Genomic DNA, 18624 nt, shown 5'->3' with positions numbered 1-18624 from the left:
GGACCTCAGAGAGATCCTTTTTGCCATCTCCCATGTGAGGACACAGCAAAAAGACAGCTGTGGGTCCTCACCAGACAGTGAATTTGCTGGAGATTTGATCTTGGATCTCTCAGCCTCTAAAACCATGAGAAATAAATCTCTGTTGTTTATGAGCCACCTGGTCTATGATATTTCTATTATAACAGCCCAAACAGACTAAGGCAGTGGGCAAAACACAAAAATAATATACAGAAATTCCTAAAATTTTGACCATGATCAATGCCATGACAGAGAAATCCCTGGTGCCATGTGAGCTTATAATGCAAGAATTTAACCTAATCAGAAATATAAAGAATCTCATAAGTGATAACTGAACTGAGATCTTAAGAAATTATAGCAGCACATAGTGTGAATAGGTCATTGCAAAGACATGGAGAAAAACATAAAATGGCCAAGTATTTTACCTTATAAGAACTTAAAGAAGTACAGTGAAACTGGAGAAGAAAAGTGAAAGCAGGATTCTGGTTTAGACAAGTGCTGCCTAATTAAAATACCATGACAGAGGAATAAGGAGCAAGATGGCGAGGAAGTAGGAGACCTAAATTTTGTCTGGTCCCAGAAATTCAGCTAGATAGGATTCAAACTATTCTGAGCACCTACGAACTCAATAGGAGATCGAAGAAAAGAATAGTGACAACTCTCTGAACAGAAAAGCAACCACTTACTGGAAGGTAGGACGTGCGGAGAAGTGAATCCGAGGCGATATTCGGGAGGATAGACGGCGGGGGAGGGGCCTCTGTCAGCCGTTTCTGGCAAGTGCTAGAGCCGCGGAGCACAAAACCGGAACTTTTAGATTTGGCTCCGCTGAGGGACGTTGCTCCAGTGGCTAAGCGGGGAGTGGAACCCTCGCGGGACAGTGTGGTCTCAGGACCCTCGGGGTCACAGAAAGACCGGGGCTGCCTGAGTGCGCCAGAGCTCCCAGGTATCGGAGCGGAGAAGCCAGCTGCAGAGACGGAGCTGAGGCGCAGGCTCTCAGCTCGGGGTTGCCATAAGCCATGATCCGTGGCCCAGTTGGGCGACTGCTCCTCCAGCAGGGACCCAACAAGCGGCAGATCCGGGGAGACTCCCCTTCCACCCCCGGGAGGAGCGGCACGGGAGCGCACCGCAGGGATCTGCTGGGTTTGGAGACTCCACACCGAGTAGGGTGCCAGAGATAGAAATGCTCGGTCACAGGCCGGGTGAGCACAGAGTGCGGCCGGAGACTGGGAGATGGGACTGACTGACTGCTTTTCTCTGGGGGTGCACGAAGGAGTGGGGCCCCGAGTTCTCGGCTCCTCCTGGGCGGAGATTGGGAGGCCGCCATTTTCACTCTCGTCCTCCAAAGCTGTACGGAGAGCTTGCAGGGAACAAAAGCTCCCAAGAGCAAACCCAAGCAGATTACTTACCCTGGACTGGCAAGGGCGGGGCAATTCCGCCTTTCCAAAGACATTTGGAAACCTCGGCAACAGGCCCCTCCCCCAGAAGATCAGCACGAACAGCCAGCCAATACCAAGTTTACCAATAAATGAGAACGTCAGAACTCCAGCGCTAGGGAATACTGTACATAGAATTCATGGCTTTTTTCCCATGATTCTTTAGCCTCTCAAAGTTAATTTTTTTTAATTTTTCTTTTTCCCTTTTTCAACCAACATCTTATCAATCCCTTTTTTAAAAAATCTTTTTTATCATTTTTAGAGTCATACTCTATCCCTTCATAATAGTTAACCTTATTTTTGGTACATACATATAAGTTGTTCTCTCATTAAAATTTTGGGATACAGTTTATTCTAACAGACCAAAATATACCTTAAATCTCTAGTGTATGGCTTTGTTCTCATCTCCTGCCTGATTACATTCTCTCCGTTCTTTTTTTTAAATCCTCTTTTCTTTTTTCAACCAACTTCTTATCAATCCCTTTTATAAAATCTTTTATAATTATCATGTTTACAGTAATAGTCCATCCCTTCATTGTATCTACCCTTATTTTTGTAAATATATAAGTTTTTCTTTCTTTAAAATTTTGGGAGGCACTTTCTTCCAACAGACCAAAATACACCCAAAACCTGGTGTGTGGCACTGATCTATGCACCATCCTGATCATATTTGATCATATTCTGCTTTTTTGTTTGTTTTTATCTTTTTCTTTTTTTTTTCTTTTTTTTTTCTTTCCCTTTTTTTTTCCCCCGGTTTCAGGTCTCTTCTGACTTGTTTACTGTATATTTCCTGGGGAAGTTGTTACCCAGTTAGCATTTTGTTCTCTCATTCATCTATTCTCCACTGGACAAAATGACAAGACAGAAAAAAATCACCTCAACACAAAGAACAAGAGGCAGTACCGACTGCCAAGGACCTAATCAATACGGACATTAGTACGATGTCAGAACTAGAGTTCAGAATGACGATTTTTAAAGATACTAGCTGGGCTTGAAAAAAGCATGGAAGATATTAGAGAAACTCTTTCTAGAGAAATAAAAGAACAAAAATCTAACCAAGTCGAAATCAAAAAGGCTATTAGTGAGGTGCAATCAATAGACATTGGGGAAGGTATGTGCTATGCTGAGTGCTGTGAATTGTGCAAGACTGTTGAATCACAGATCTGTACCTCTGAAACAAATAATATATTATGTGCTAAAAAGAAAAAAGAACAACAAGAAGAAGATAGCAGGAGGGGAAGAATGAAGGGGGGGATATCAGAGGGGGAGATGAATCATGAGAGATGATGGACTGAAAAACAAACTGAGGGCTCTAGGGGGGAGGGGGATGGGAGGATGGGTTCGTCTGGTGATGGGTATTAAAGATGGCATGTTCAGCATGGAGCACTGGGTGTTCTTCGTAAATAATGAATCATGGAATACTACATCAAAAACTAATGACATAATGTATGGTGATTAACATAACATAATAAAAAAATGGAGGCTCTACCTGCTAGGATAAATGAGGCAGAAGAGAGAATTAGTGATATAGGAGACCAACTTATGGAAAATAAAGAAGCTAGAAAAAGAGAGAAACACAACTACTGGATCACAAGGGCAGAATTCGAGAGATAAGTGATATAATAAGACAAAACAATATCAGAATAATTGGGATCCGAGAAGAAGAAGAAAGAGAGAGAGGGGCAGAAGGTATACTGGAGCAAATTATAGCAGAGAACTTCCCTAATGTGGGGAAGGAAACAGGCATCAAAATCCAGGAAGCACAGAGAACCCCCCTCAAAATCAATAAAAATAGGTCAACACCCTGACATCTAATAGTAAAACTTACGAGTCTCAGAGACAAAGAGAAAATCCTGAAAGCAGCTCGGGAGAAGAGATCTGTAACCTACAATGGTAGAAACATTAGATTGGCAACAGACCTATCCACAGAGACCTGGCAGGGCAGAAAGGACTGGCATGATATCTTCAGAGCACTAAACAAGAAAAATATGCAGCCAAGAATACTCTATCCAGCTAGGCTCTCATTGAAAATTGAAGGAGAGATAAAAAGCTTCCAGGACAAACAAAAACTAAAGGAATTTGCAAACACGAAACCAGCCCTCCAAGAAATATTGAAAGGGATCCTCTAAGCAAAGAGAGAGCCTAAAAGTAACACAGACCACAAAGGAACACAGACAATATACAGTAACAGTCACCTTACAGGCAATATGATGGCACTAAATTCATATCTTTCAATAATTACCATGAATGTAAATGGCCTAAATGCCCCAATCAAAAGACAAAGCATATAAAATTAGATAAAAAAACAAGACCCACTGATATGCTGTCTGTAAGAGACACATTTTAGACCCAAAGACACCCCCAGACTGAAAGTGAGGGGGTGGAAAACCATTTCCCATGCTAACGGACACCAAAAGAAAGCTGGAGTGGAAAACTTTATATCAAATTAGATTTTATTTATTTTATTATTTTAAAGATTTTATTTATTTATTTGACAGAGAGAGACACAGCGAGAGAAGGAATACAAGCAGTGGGAGTGGGAGAGGGAGAAGCAGGCTTCCTACTGAGCAGGGAGCTCGATGCGGGGCTTGATCCCAGGACCTGGAATCCTGACCTAAGCTGAAGGCAGATGCTTAACGACTGAGCCTCCAGGCGCCCCTCAAATTAGATTTTAAACCAAAGACTGTAATAAGAGATGAGGAAGGACAGTATATCCTACTTAAAGGACCTACCCAACAAGAAGCTGTAACAATTGTAAATATCTATGCCCCTAACATGGGAGCAGTCAATTATACAAGCCAATTAATAACAAAATCAAAGAAACGCATCAACAACAATACAATAATAGTGGAGGACTTTAACACCCCCTCACTGAAATGGACAGATCATCTAAGCCAAAGATCAACAAGGAAGTAAAGACTTTAAATGACACACTGGACCAAATGCACTGCACAGATATATTCAGAACATTCCCTCCCAAAGCTACAGATTATACACTCTTCTCTAGTGCCCATGGAATATTCTCCAGAAAAGATCACATCCTAGGTCACAAATCAGGTCTCAACTTGTACCAAGAGATTGCGATCATTCCCTGCATATTTTCAGACCACAGTTTTTTGAAACTAGAACTCAATCACAAGGGGAAAATCAGAAAGAACTCAAATACATGGAGGCTAAAGAGCATCCTACTAATAAATGAATGGGTCAACCAGGAAATTAAAGAAGAATTTTAAAAATTCATGGAAACAGATGAAAACACAACTGTTCAAAATCTTTGGGATGTAGCAAAGGTAGGCCTAAGAGAGAAGTATATAGCAACACAAGCCTTTCTCAAGAAACAAGAAAGGTCTCAAATACACAAACAAACCCTACACCTAAAGGAGCTAGAGAAAAAAAAAACAGCAAATAAAGCCTAAACCTGGCAGGAGAAGAGAAGTAATAAAGATCAGAGCAAAAATCAATGAAATAGAAACCAAAAGAACAGTAGAACAGATCAATGAAACTAGGAGCTGGTTCTTTGAAAGAATTAACAAGGTTGATAAACCCCTGGCCAGACTTATCAAAAAGAAAAGAGAAATGACCCAAATCAACAAAATCATGAATGAAAGAGGAGAGATAACAACCAACACCAAAGAAATACAAACAATTATAAGAACATATTATGAGCAACTCCATGCCAGCAACTTAGATAACCTGGAAGAAATGGATGCATTCCTAGAGATGTATCAACTACCAAAACTGAACCAGGAAGAAAGAGAAAACCTGAACAGACCTATAACCACTAAGGAAATGGAAGCAGTCATCAAAAATCGCCCAACAAACAAAAGCCCAGCGCCAGATGGCTTCCCAGGGAAATTCTACCAAACATTTAAAGAAGAATTAATACCTATTCTCCTGAAACTGTTCCAAAAAATAGAAATGGAAGGAAAACTTCCAAACTCATTTTATGAGTCCAGCATTACCTTGATCCCAAAACCAGACAAAGGATCCATCAAAAAGGAGAATTACAGACCAATATCCTTGATGAACATGGATGCAAAAATTCTCACCAAAATACTAGCCAATAGGATCCAACAGTACATTAAAAGGATTATTCACCACAACCAAGTGGGATTTATCCCTGGGCTGCATTGGTTCAACATCCGCAAATCAATCAATGTGATACAATATATTAATAGAAGAAAGAACAAGAACCATATGATCCTCTCAATAGATGCAGAAAAAGCATTTGACAAAGTACAGCATCCTTTCTTGATCAAAACTCTTCAGACTATAGGGATAGAGGGCACCTACCTCAGTATCATAAAAGCCATCTATGAAAAACACACAGCAAATATCATTCTCATTGGAGAAAAATGGAGAGCTTTCCCCCTAAGGTCAGGAACATGGCAGGGATGTCCACTATGACCAGTGCTATTCAACATAGTATTAAAGCCCTAGCCACAGCAATCAGGCAACAAAAAGAAATCAAAGACATCCAAACCAGCAAAGAAGAAGTCAAACTCTCACTGTTTGCAGATGATATGATACTTCATGTGGAAAACCCAAAAGACTCCACCCCAAAACTGATAGAACTCATACAGGAATTCAGTAATGTGGCAGGATATAAAATCAATGCACAGAAACCGGTGGCATTCCTATACACCAACAACAAGACAGAAGAAAGAAATTAGAGTTGATCCCATTTACAATTGCACCCAAAACCATAAGATACCTAGGAATAAATCTAACCAAAGAGCCAAAGGATCTGTACTCAGAAAACTATAAAATACTCATGAAAGAAATTGAGGAAGACACAAAGAAATAGAAAAACGTTCCATGCTCATGGATTGGAAGAACAAACATTGTGAAGATGTCAATGCTGCCTAGAGCAATCTACACATTTAATGCAATCCCTATCAAAATACCATCAACTTTTTTCAAAGAAATGGAATAATCCTAAAACTTGTATGGAACCAAAAAAGACCCCGTATAGCCAGAGGAATGTTGAAAAAGAAAAGCAAAGCTGGTGGCATCACAATTCCAGACTTCAAGCTCTTTTACAAAGCTGTCATCATCAAGACAGTATGGTACTGGCACAAAAACAGACACATAGATCAATGGATCAGAACAGAGAGCCCAGAAATGGACCCTCAACTCTATGGTTAACTAATTTGACAAGGCAGGAAAGAATGTCCAATGGAAAAAAGACAGTCTCTTCAACAAATGGTGTTGGGAAAATTGGACAGCCACATGCAGAAGAATGAAACTGGACCATTTCCTTACACCACACACAAAAATACACTCAAAATGGTTGAAAGACCTAAATGTGAGACAGGAGTCCATCAAAATCCTAAAGGAGAACACAGACAGCAACCTCTTCGACCTCAGCCGCAGCAACTTCTTCCTAGAAACATTGCCAAAGGCAAGGGAAGCAAGGGCGAAAATGAACTCTTGGAACTTCATCAAGATAAAAAGCTTTTGCACAGCAAAAGAAACAGTCCACAAAACCAAAAGACAACCGACAGAATGGGAGAAGATATTTGCAAATGACATATCAGATAAAGGGCTAGTATCCAAAATCTATAAAGAACTTATCAAACTCAACACCCAAAGAACAAATGATCCAATCAAGAAATGGACAGAAGACATGAACAGACATTTTTCCAAAGAAGACATCCAAATGGCCAACAGACACATGAAAAAGTGCTCAACATCGCTTGGGATCAGGGAAATCCAAATCAAAACCTCAATGAGATATCACCTCACACCAGTCAGAAAGGCTAAAATTAACAAGTCAGGAAACAACAGATGTTGGCGGGGATGTGGAGAAAGGGGAACCCTCCTACACTGTTGGTGGGAATGCAAGCTTGTGCAGCCACTCTGGGAAACAGTATGGAGGTTCCGCAAAAAGTTGAAAATAGAGATACCGTATGACCCAGCAATTGCACTACTGGGTATTTACCCCAAATAGAAATAGAAATAGAAGAATACAAAGAATAGAAATACAAAAAATAGAAAGAAATAGAAAAACGTTCCATGCTCATGGATTGGAAGAACAAATATTGTGAAGATGTCAATGCTGCCTAGAGCAATCTACACATTTAATGCAATCCCTATCAAAATACCATCAACTTTTTTCAAAGAAATGGAACAAATAATCCTAAAACTTTTATGGAACCAGAAAAGACCTTGAATAACCAGAGAAATGTTGAAAAAGAAAAGCAAAGCTGGCAGCATCCGAAGGGGTACATGCACCCCGATGTTTATAGCAGCAATGTCCACAATAGCCAAACTACGGAAAGAGCCAAGATGTCCATCGACAGATGAATGGATAAAGAAGAAGTGGTATATATATATATATATATATATATAATAGAATATTATGCAGCCCTCAAAAGGAATGAAATCTTGCCATTTGCAACGACATGGATGGAACTGGAGTGTGTTATACTGAGCAAAATAAGTCAATCAGAGCAAGACATGTATCATATGACCTCACTGATATGAGGAATTCTTAATCTCAGGAAACAAACTGAGGGTTGCTGGAGTGGTGGGGGGTGAGAGGGGTGGGGTGGCTGGGTGATGGACATTGGGGAGGGTATGTGTTATGGTTAGTCTGTGAATTGTGTAAGACTGTTGAATCACAGACCTGTACCTCTGAAACAAATAATACTTTATACGTTAAAGAAAAAAAAGAAGATAGCAGGAGGGGAAAAATGAAGGGGGGAAAATCAGAGGGTGAGATGAACCATGAGAGACTATGGACGCTGAAAAACAAACTGAGGGTTCTAGAGGGGAGGGGGGTAGGCGGATGGGTTAGCCTGGTGATGGGTATTAAAGAGGACACATACTGAATGGAGCACTGGATGTTATACGCAAACAATGAATCATGGAACACTACATCAAAAACTAATGATGTAATGTATGGTGATTAACATAACATAAAAATATTTTTTAAAAATATCATGAAAGAAATTTTTATAGTTTTAAATTTTCTAATAGCTACATTAAAAAGGTAAAAAGAGAGGTGCTTGGGTGTTTCAGATGGTTAAGCATCTGCCTTCGGCTCGGGTCATGATCTCAGGGTCCTGGGATTGAGTCCCGCATTGGGCTCCTTCCTCAGCGGGAAGCCTGCGTCTCCCTCTTCCTCTGCCTGCTGCTCCCCCGCTTGTGCTCTCTCTCTCTCTCTCTCTGTCAAATAAAAAAAAATTAAAAATCTTTAAAAAAAATAAACAGTAAAAAAGAATCAGTATAATAAATATTGCTAATATATTTAAACCAATATTTCTACAATACCATTTTAACATGTAATCAGTATAAAAAATATTGATGGTGGGTGCCTGGGTGGTTCAGTTGGTTAAGCAGCTGCCTTTGGCTCAGGTCATGATCCCAGGGTCCTGGGATCGAGCCCCACGTTGGGCTCCCTGCTCAGTGGGGAGCCTGCTTCTCCTTCTCCCTCTGCCTGCCTCTCTGCCTACTTGTGCTCTATCTCTCTGTCAAATAAATAAATATCCAAATAAAATATTGATGGTATATCTAATAATGCTTTATTTCTTCACACAAAGTCTTGAAAATTCAGTGTATATTTTACATTAACCGTGGATTTCAATTTAGACTTGTTCTATTTCAAACAAATATGGCTAGTGGCCACCATATCAGACGGTGCAATTCTAGACCTTGAAGTAACTTCCAGGCAATTTTAAGGATAGTGACCTATGTCCTGGTAACAGTGGCATGACATTGAATATTTTAAGCATAGTATATTTGGAATGAGGGGATGGTAGTAACATGATTAGAGTTTTGAACAGATCACTAGCTATGGTCCAGACGGAGAGAAGTCAACAGATTTGAGAGATACATAGGTGGTAAACGTGAGCTATGAGGGATTAAACATTAGGATTCAGCACAGATAATCCTTAATTTCCTGAACTGTTTAGCAAAAATAAATGAATACGGTCATAGGAAGAAGATGGAAATAAGTTCAATTTCAGACATGCTGAGTCTTGATTAATTTTAAAACTTTTAAAAAGATAAATAAACTTAGTGACTAGCTATACCAGTTTGGGACTTAAAGGAGAACAGTAGGCTAGAGAAATAATTTTATAAGACATTTCTCAATAACTGGCAAAGCCATGAGCATTCATAAAATAGCCCAATGAAAAAAGTATAGAGTAAGAAGAAATGACAAGTTGACTTTAAAGAGAGTTTAAGTGTTTTATATTGTTTTCTTGTCTTCATAGAAGACAACTAGAAGCATTATCTTGAATTAGCATTCTCATTAAATCTCCTAGGGTGGAAGCACATAATTCTGAGACGGAGGAAAGAATGAAAGACTCTGAAATGCCATTCTGTTCTCTTCCTTAATGGGGAAATACAGAACGTTTAGCATATGGCTGCACCCTCCACTTCTTTCAAGAGTGATTGCTTATAACTTGTCTCAAAATGTTCCCAAATACAGAATAAATCTCTTAGCTAAGTGCTTTTTGCAGGCCAGGTTAGGAAGAACGGGAAATACAAAAGAATTCAAAATAATGGAATTAAGAGGGAAAATGATAGTTTTTATGAGCATCATTAATACTAAAGTGTGAATGGGAATATTTATGGTTTTGTTTTTTGGCAAAGTACAAGTGAATGAAACTTGGGCTGTTTCATTTCCATAAATTTCATCCAGTGTGATTCATTTCTTCTTTTAAAATTATAAACTCCAATATGCCTTCAAAATGTGTATAAATCTAAATGAGATTATAAGGGACAAGACTAATATCCAGACTCCCTATGTTCCCTTCCTGGAGGTACACCATAAAAGACTTCATCTTGCTGAAAGGATGATTTGGGGAAATACAGGTTGTGAGACAATGCCCTCCAAGCTCAGTTTTGGCATCTTCCCCAACCACCATTGTGGACCTTCTACTTTTTTGTACATGATTGTTTTCTATTATCATTCAGATTGCTTCAGATAAAAAATGACATTTTACCTGACCTAAACCAGCCTACCAAAAAGGGAATATATTATTTCACTTAACTGAACACTCCAGCAACAGGAGTGGCTTTGAACACAGCTGATCATTGGCTCAAAAAATGTCATCAGGATGTGATTTTTCTCAGTTTCTTATCATGAATTCTCCATTTTCAGATCTGCTCTTTCTAAATGGGTAAGAGGTTATTGCAGAGGCTTTATATCTTCTCAGCTTCATTTCCACAGGAAGGAGTTAAGTCTTTTCCCAGAAACATGGTAAGATTGCTTGTCAGTGTAGAGAGCCCGTTGGCATTTGAAATTTACAGAAGAACTGTTGAAACTCATTTTATTATCATTCTCTAATTCATAAAATCTTATCCTTATGCACTTAGCAATACTAGAAGTAGAATACATAAGGGGAATGACTTTATGAACTGTGCTATAAACATATTAGCTTCTTATCACAATACTTTCATTTGTTTCTTTAAGCATGGTATAGGCTAAAGGAAATTAATATTTTATTGTTATAAATCTTTCATTCTGAGGTATACGAAGTGTGGTCCAAATTTGACCATACTAGGCGTGCCTGGGTGGCTCAGTCTCTACCATTATAAAAGAAACTTAAGCTCCCAGCATCTTCACACTTAAATAGTCTATGCTGTGCATGAGCCAATTCAAAGTTCAACCCTTTCTCAGTGCTATTTTAAATGCTTTGTTTAAGAAAAAAAAAGTCTTTATTTTATTTAACTCTCCCTCATCTCCTTAGACATGGCATCTGAATGTAGGGAAAGAGGGTCACTACATAACCTCAAGTAGTGGGAAAGAGTAGGTTTTGAATTCTTGAGTGTTTTCTGGAATTTCAATGGCCTGTTGAAAGACTGTCCTTGTCTAGTTCCAGAAATAGTAACAGTTAAGGCATATGGTCCTACAGTCTATGCCCTTTTATATGTGAGTTAAGATCACTCCAATAGCACGTAGCATTTGCTTCTAGTCACAAAGTCAAGCAAGGAAGGCAGCCTCCTTGTCCCGATTCCAGCCGCTCTGTAGCTGCTTAATGGCACATGGGGAAATTCTACATCTCATGTTCAACACATGCTGTCACAGGAAAGCAGGAAAACCTTCTCAGTCCTATCTACCTAGACAACAGTCAAGTTAATAAAGGACACATATCCCCCAGTATTCTATGTAGAGAGCAGTCATAATCCCTTTCTTTCAGATTTCCCTTCAAGTTACTAAAGGTCCTCACTTCCAACTCCCCACTCAAAGAGCTTTGGCTTAGAGATGTATCATACGAATCTCTTTGCCTGCTTTGCCTCAAAATTGCTACTTTATCCCTTCCCTGAATCCACCTGGCTAGAGGGCAATGAGCTCTCCACATATTATTTCTCCCTCAAGAATTTCTATCATATCATATTTTCCTTTTTCCTAGGTCACGTTCAACCTTAAGGGTGGTAAAGTCATCCTTTCCAAACTGAAAGAAACAATAATTATTCTATTTGATCTTCTTCTTAATGAATCAAAGGAAGAAGTCCTTTCTTTCCCCTCAAGGCTGTGTGGCTGTATTTCAAGAGCATTTTCACAAAAATAATAATAGGTCAACAACCCCTTTGTTCTTCAGGTTAATAAAGATGATATATATTTTGTGTGTGTGTTATATATACACGTACACACATATACATCATATATCATAATGAAATATGTATTATAACTATGATATATATATATGTACTTATATATTCCCATTTATTCTCACACATACACACACATATACACACACATATATACACACACACTCATTAAATACTAACTACCTTTGGAATTACTATTGCAATTTTACACATAAGAAGCACAGGAAAACACAGGGAGTTTGAGAATCTTCCCCAAGTTCCCCCACATTGACATGAAACTGGAATTCTGAAATTCAAAACCAAAGTTACTAGTTTCAAAGTTGACTCTTTCTGTTCTAAAATGTAGACTTTTCCAAAGAAAATGCACAATTTATACAATGAGTCTTCCTCCCAACACCATGTGGAAGAGTACTTTTAAGACATCCTAGCTAGAAATGAGATTTGACCCAAGTTACAGAGAACTGGTTATGGTTAAACTTTGCAGACTCTTGTGGAGACTTCAGTGGGTTGATACCTCTGAAATGGGTCCCAGGTCTTACATTCAGAGAGGTGTGGGAAGCCTTATGACCCGGCGTGCATAACCAGGCAACATGCTTAGAATTCTACTCAGACTACCTCCCAGTTGCACCTTTCTCTCCCTAAAGCCAGGGTTTTTCAAATTGATATATTTCTCAAACAACGTTCAGATTTTGTCATATACGTATTTGCATATATTAATATTCAATGACTATTTTTAGTTAAATAGCATTTTTGTATTTGAACCAATTAAGACAAATATTACAACCACAAAGGGAAAACAGGTAGCATTTACAATAAATAGAAGATCTCCATAAATACACAGAAAAGAAAAAGTTATTACATCAAAAAAGCATAAATTAAAAATAAAAATGAACTAAAGTAATAAAGCAATTTCTGTAAAAACTATTTTTTCAATGAGAAGAATGCAGCTGTTTATAATCAGCAACACATTTATATTTGTTTGGACTTCCTTAGTTTTATTAAAGGTAGTCCTTAGTTTTATTAAAGTGGATAGTCCTGTATTACTGAGAACATATTACTTTAAAATTTTGATCCTAACCAGAAATCTAACATAGAGAAATTGCTGGATTTGAGCCACAAATCTGATTCTTCAGTAATCTTTTCCTGCACTTAAAACACACCCACTTAACAAACCCATGAAGCCTTTATAACTGCACTGGAGCCTGTTGGGTGCCTGAGTTCATGGCTAAAGTGAGGCTCTTTCTACTCTAAATGGGCATACCTCTCACTGCCTACGCCACACAAAGACACCACAAGAGGCCACCTGAGCAGGGCCTCTATTTGTCTGCCTCGCCCCAATACTACATGCTGGAGTAGGTGTACAGGATACATTCTTAGCTAGACAAGAGACACAGCACTAATTTGGGCCAGAAAACGGTATATGTAAATTAAAAAGCCCTTATTGTGATAATCATTTCACAATACATATGTATATCAAATCATCACATTGTATACTTGAAACTTATATAATGTTATATGTCAAGTATACTGCAAAGCTGGAAAAAAAAAACAGATAGTATACTGGATATTTCATAAAATAGAATGAAAATGTTTGTTATAGTACCCAAAATTATTTTGTCTATTAACAGTGCTATGTTTATTCCAACTAAAACCTAGTGAATGAGACTGTATACTTATAAATAATTAATATTTCCTTTTGGAGACGAAAGTCCTTGTGTGGAGAGGTTTGTATGTAGAGCATTTGTGTACATGGACCTGTGTGTTTGTTTAATTAAATGGGTCCCACTTGAACTGGGAAGAATGTCTACTCTCTACTTCACCGAAGTGGCATCACAGGTGTTGAAGGGAACTGAACTTAGTTATACTTATTTATTTGAGAGAAAGGGGGAGAGAGACAGAGAGAGAGAGAGCATGACAGCAGGGGGAGGGGCAGAGGGAGAGAGAATCCGCAAGCAAACTCCCTGCTGAGTGCAGAGCCCCATTTGGGGCTTGATCCCAGGACCCTGAATCATGACTTGAGCTGAAATCAAGAGTCAAGAGTCAGACACCTAACCTGACTGAGCCACCCAGGAGCCCAAGGAACTGAACTTAACATAACAAAGCCCATCCTGGAATGTTCTTTGGGTCATGGTGTGCAACACCTCACCGGGGATTGTTCTGCTGTGGCCAGTCTTCCCTCACACAGTCTCCCAAGTCTTTTTTCCCCACTCTCCACCCCATTACCATGGGTTAAGATGAACTGAGCCATCTGGCCTTCGAGTACTTAATACTGGTGGCTGGGAAGAAGTAGTAAGATGGATCATAGCACAAAGCCCAAAGCTAGGGACAGGGTTTTTCTCCTGGATCAAGTGAAGATGAAAAACTTGAGGAAAAATGAGCCTTAACTAGTAGATGCCTGTGAAGGATACAATCTATGAACGATTACCATGTTTCCACTTAAACTATTCACATGTAATATATACTCTAAAAAAATCCTCCCCTTTCGAGTTGTATTTTTTAATTGTCCCCCAAGTTTTTGGCAAAACTGAATACACCTGAGATATTATAAAGAATTAAGTATATGAAAACAAATGTGGCCTGGCCCACATTCAGTCACGTGTCGATGCCTTCATGGAGGAACAAACATTACAGTCCAGGAGTCCCATACAAGTCAAGATGAGGAAAAGTGGAATGGGTGGAAAAGGGCTTGTGATACTAAATTGTTGTCATCCAGGATTCCAATGCTGCCCGTGCTTGCCATCCATAAGGATGAAAGGACCCAGAAGAAGAGAGAGTTGCTGGAATGAAAAGAGGGATTCCATGATAGTACTTATAATCCACCTTCTAAGTTTAGAGAGCTACATAGCTGCTTTGGTGAGCGCCTTTTCTGATCTCTGTTCTCTTCCAGGTCATATGTCAACTATTACATAATAATATGTCGTAGTAACTATTATTCCCTGTGTCTAAGTTAAACATTCTTTTTTTTTAAAGATTTTATTTATTGTTTTGAAAGAGAGAGAGAAAACACATGTGAGCAGGGGGAGAGGCCGTGGGGGAGTGAGAGGGAAAGAATCCCAAGAACACTCTGCACAGAGGGTGGACCCCAACAGAGGTCTAGATCCCACAACCCTGAGACCATGACCTGAGCTGAAACTAAGAGTTGGACACCACTAACGGACAGAGCCACCCAGACACCCCTAAGCTGATAAATTCTACTTGGTCTTTCCATCTCTATAAACAAAAAACAAATCTGTGTGGACTGCAACAAAATATACCCGAGGCTAACTTCTATGAGGAAATTCATAATTTAGAAAAGAAATCCCTCAAGTGTATTCAAAATTATCAGACATTTTAATGATTGACTGAATTCTTAGAAGTCAGAGAGATTCAAAATTGTGCATTATAGGAAAAGAGTGGAAGTGAACTGTTGATGGATTTTTTTTAAAGATTTTATTTATTTATTTGACAGAGAGAGAGAGAGACAGGGCCACAAGCAGGGTGAGAGGGAGAAGCAGGCTCCCCACTGAGCAGGGAGCCCGATGTGGGGCTCGATTCCAGGACCCCGGGATCATGAACTGAGCCGAAGGCAGACGCTTAACAACTGAGCCACCCAGGTGCCCCTGTTGAAGGATTTTTTAATAAACTTTTGATTCAGTATTTAGAATATATTTATTTTTATCAGACTTTACTAAGAGAGTAACCCAATATATCATTTTAAAGAATTTGTGACTATAATTATAAATACATGCTATTTACTAACTATAAATTTAATATATATGATGCAATATGAATGTAATACAGAAACTCAATTTTCAGTATAATTTTATTTGGTTAATACAGTAACAGCTAAATTGCTGAGATATCAACAGAACAAAGTGTTCCACTAGGCATTTTATTTTTCTTAGCTTGCAGTTGTTGGAATTTAAATGAGTAGCAAGTGAACTGTGAATAAATTTTTAAACTTTTCATTTAGAATTTAAAAAACTGAATTTATCTGAGTGAAATAACAGAGATTCGGTATAATACAAAGACCTTTATAGTCTCCCTCCTTTGTTAGCAGTATATAAAAATATGCATCAGGATATCTATACAGACAAAAACAAGCCATGTTTCTCTTTGTGACCCACTTCTCCCACCCACAACCACAGGATTGTCTGAGCAACCTAATCTGCTCCACTTACCTTTCCTCCACCAACAAGACTTTTGTGTTGTGAGGCATCAAAAAGATCTACTCTCTGAGACCAAAAATACAAGACCAAAGCAACTTAGAAACTGAATTTGGAAAGAAAGCAAGGCCCCCTGAGGACAGAGAACATCTATGAAGTTTTTTTGTTTTGTTTTGTTTTTTTCCACTTCCGGCATGGTCAGGGAGAAAGAAGCAGCCACCAGGGCGTCAGAGGAAGAAAAACGATTAATTGTTAACAAATACATATAGGCTAAGTTTAAGCTGGAGTGAGAGTTTGGAATTCTCAGGAGCCTGGACATGAGAGGTGTCCATGGTCATTTGCCAGCTCTTTACAAGAGCTTCACTAATGCTCAGGAGAAATACAGGGAGCAGAATAGAAGACCTAAAAGTGACTGCCTCCTTCCTTCTATGATACAAAAACACAAAATTCCCAACATTCCATTGTTCCTTCTTGCATACCAAGCAGTAACAGTAAGCTACTGGGGGAAAGGCAGGAACACTCATGTGCCGTGGTCCCAGAGAATAATCTACTGCCTCTTATGGAGGAGTAGAATCAAAATCTTCCTGATGGTGGGTGGGACAGGCAGCAGATCCAGGCAAAGGACCACTGCTGCTGGGCAGAGAGTAAAAATGAAAGTTGTCTGCCATAGGGAAAATATATATATATATATTTACAAACACATGTGAGCAAAAGGATCTTGCTAAGAATATAAAAAGCCCTGCAATTCAATAATAATAAGACCATCAACCTAATTAATATTAGTGGTCAAAAATATTTGAACAGATACTTCGTCAGAGAAGATAAATGAGTGACAAATCAGCACAGGAAGAGACGCTCATCATCATTAGTCATTAAAAAAATGCAGTAAGATACACTACATGCCACCTAGGATATTTTTTTTAAGAAATTAACAATATCAATACAAGAGCAAAGGAGATTCCATACTTTGCTGGCAGAAATTTAAAATGGCACAAACATTTGGAAAAGTTTTACAATTTCTTATAAAAGTAAACACTTATCACAGAATGTGCAATTCCTTCCCAACATATTTATCTAAACAAATGAAAATTTATATCCACAAAGACCTGTATAGCAATGTTTATAGCTAATTTATTTGTAATTGCCCTAAACCGGAAATAATATATATGTCTATCAACTGATCGACATATAAACACATTGTAGTATATCTCTACCATAATGCCTATTCAGCAATAAAAAGGAATTACTGAATAAATTCAGATATGCTGATGAATCTCAAAAGCATTATGCTAAATTGAAAAAGAAACAAAGCAATACCTACCTTATAATTCCATTTATAAGACATCGTGGGAAAGGCAAAACTTACAGGGACACAAATCAGATGAGTAGGGGCTGGGAATACAGGAGTGCTTTGACCAAAAAGGGGACATAAGAGAACATTTTATAGTGGATGAGACACTCTATGTTTGATTATATGGTTACATGACTCTACACGTTCATCAGATTCCACTGAGCTGTACAGTTAAAAGGGTAAAAATTTTGTTTTATGTAAATTATATCTCAAGCTTGAAATCAAAAATTAGAAAATAAAAAGTATATGGGACCAGAACAGAGAATATCTGTCAGGCATCATGAACAGCACATACAAAAATGCAAAAGTGGGAAAGCAAAGCACATTATGATGCTTCATCTTATCCAGTGTGGCTGGAAAATGCAGTATGAAGGTGAGGAGAGTGCGGGAACTTGAAAATGTGAGCAGAATGCAAGTAATGGTGGCCCTCATATGCCACTTTAAGAAACTTGGGGACTCCTGTATTTGACAATGGAGTCATAAGCAAAGAAAAAAATATGAAATAATCTAAATTTTAGAATAGTTACTTAGACTGAAGCATGGGAATAAATTTAGGAGAACAATACTAAGTCATGAGGACCAGTGTAATTAAGAGTTTGACTTCATCGTTGATGTTTGACGGCTGACAACTTGCAGGTCACACCCTTCTCTCTTCCCCTTTTCACACACCGCTGGGGAGGCTGGTTAGAAAGTCCACGTCCACTCCCTTGGTGCCTCCAGAGGCATAAACCATACAAGCAAGCCTACGCTCCTGCATGGAACCCTTGCCCCAGCCCTACCTCCTAAGGACAATAAAATCAGGTCTCCTTTCCTGGCTCTCTGAAGCCAATTTTGTATCTACTTGAGAACCTGCCCTGCTCTCTTTAGAAAGCCTCATTATGTGAGTTATCACCTTTTCATATCCTTTTGACACATGTGTGGGAGTTGTCTCTACATTCAAACCAAAGTTTGAGTTGGGGTTTGATTCTACCCTTCACAAGGTGACCAAAAACTAGCTAAGAGATTGCTGTTGCATTCCAAGAGACTATGATGAAAGAGGATGGGCTAATTAGAGGACAGAGTTCAGAGACGCTAAAGAAGCAAAATAGAGAAAACTTACTGAGATGGGATA

This window comes from Callorhinus ursinus, unplaced genomic scaffold, assembly GCF_003265705.2.
Source record: "Callorhinus ursinus isolate GAN/ISIS: 27379988/994484 unplaced genomic scaffold, GSC_fseal_2.0 scaffold54, whole genome shotgun sequence".
Classification (NCBI taxonomy): domain Eukaryota; kingdom Metazoa; phylum Chordata; class Mammalia; order Carnivora; family Otariidae; genus Callorhinus; species Callorhinus ursinus.
This window is presented reverse-complemented; position numbering follows the sequence as displayed.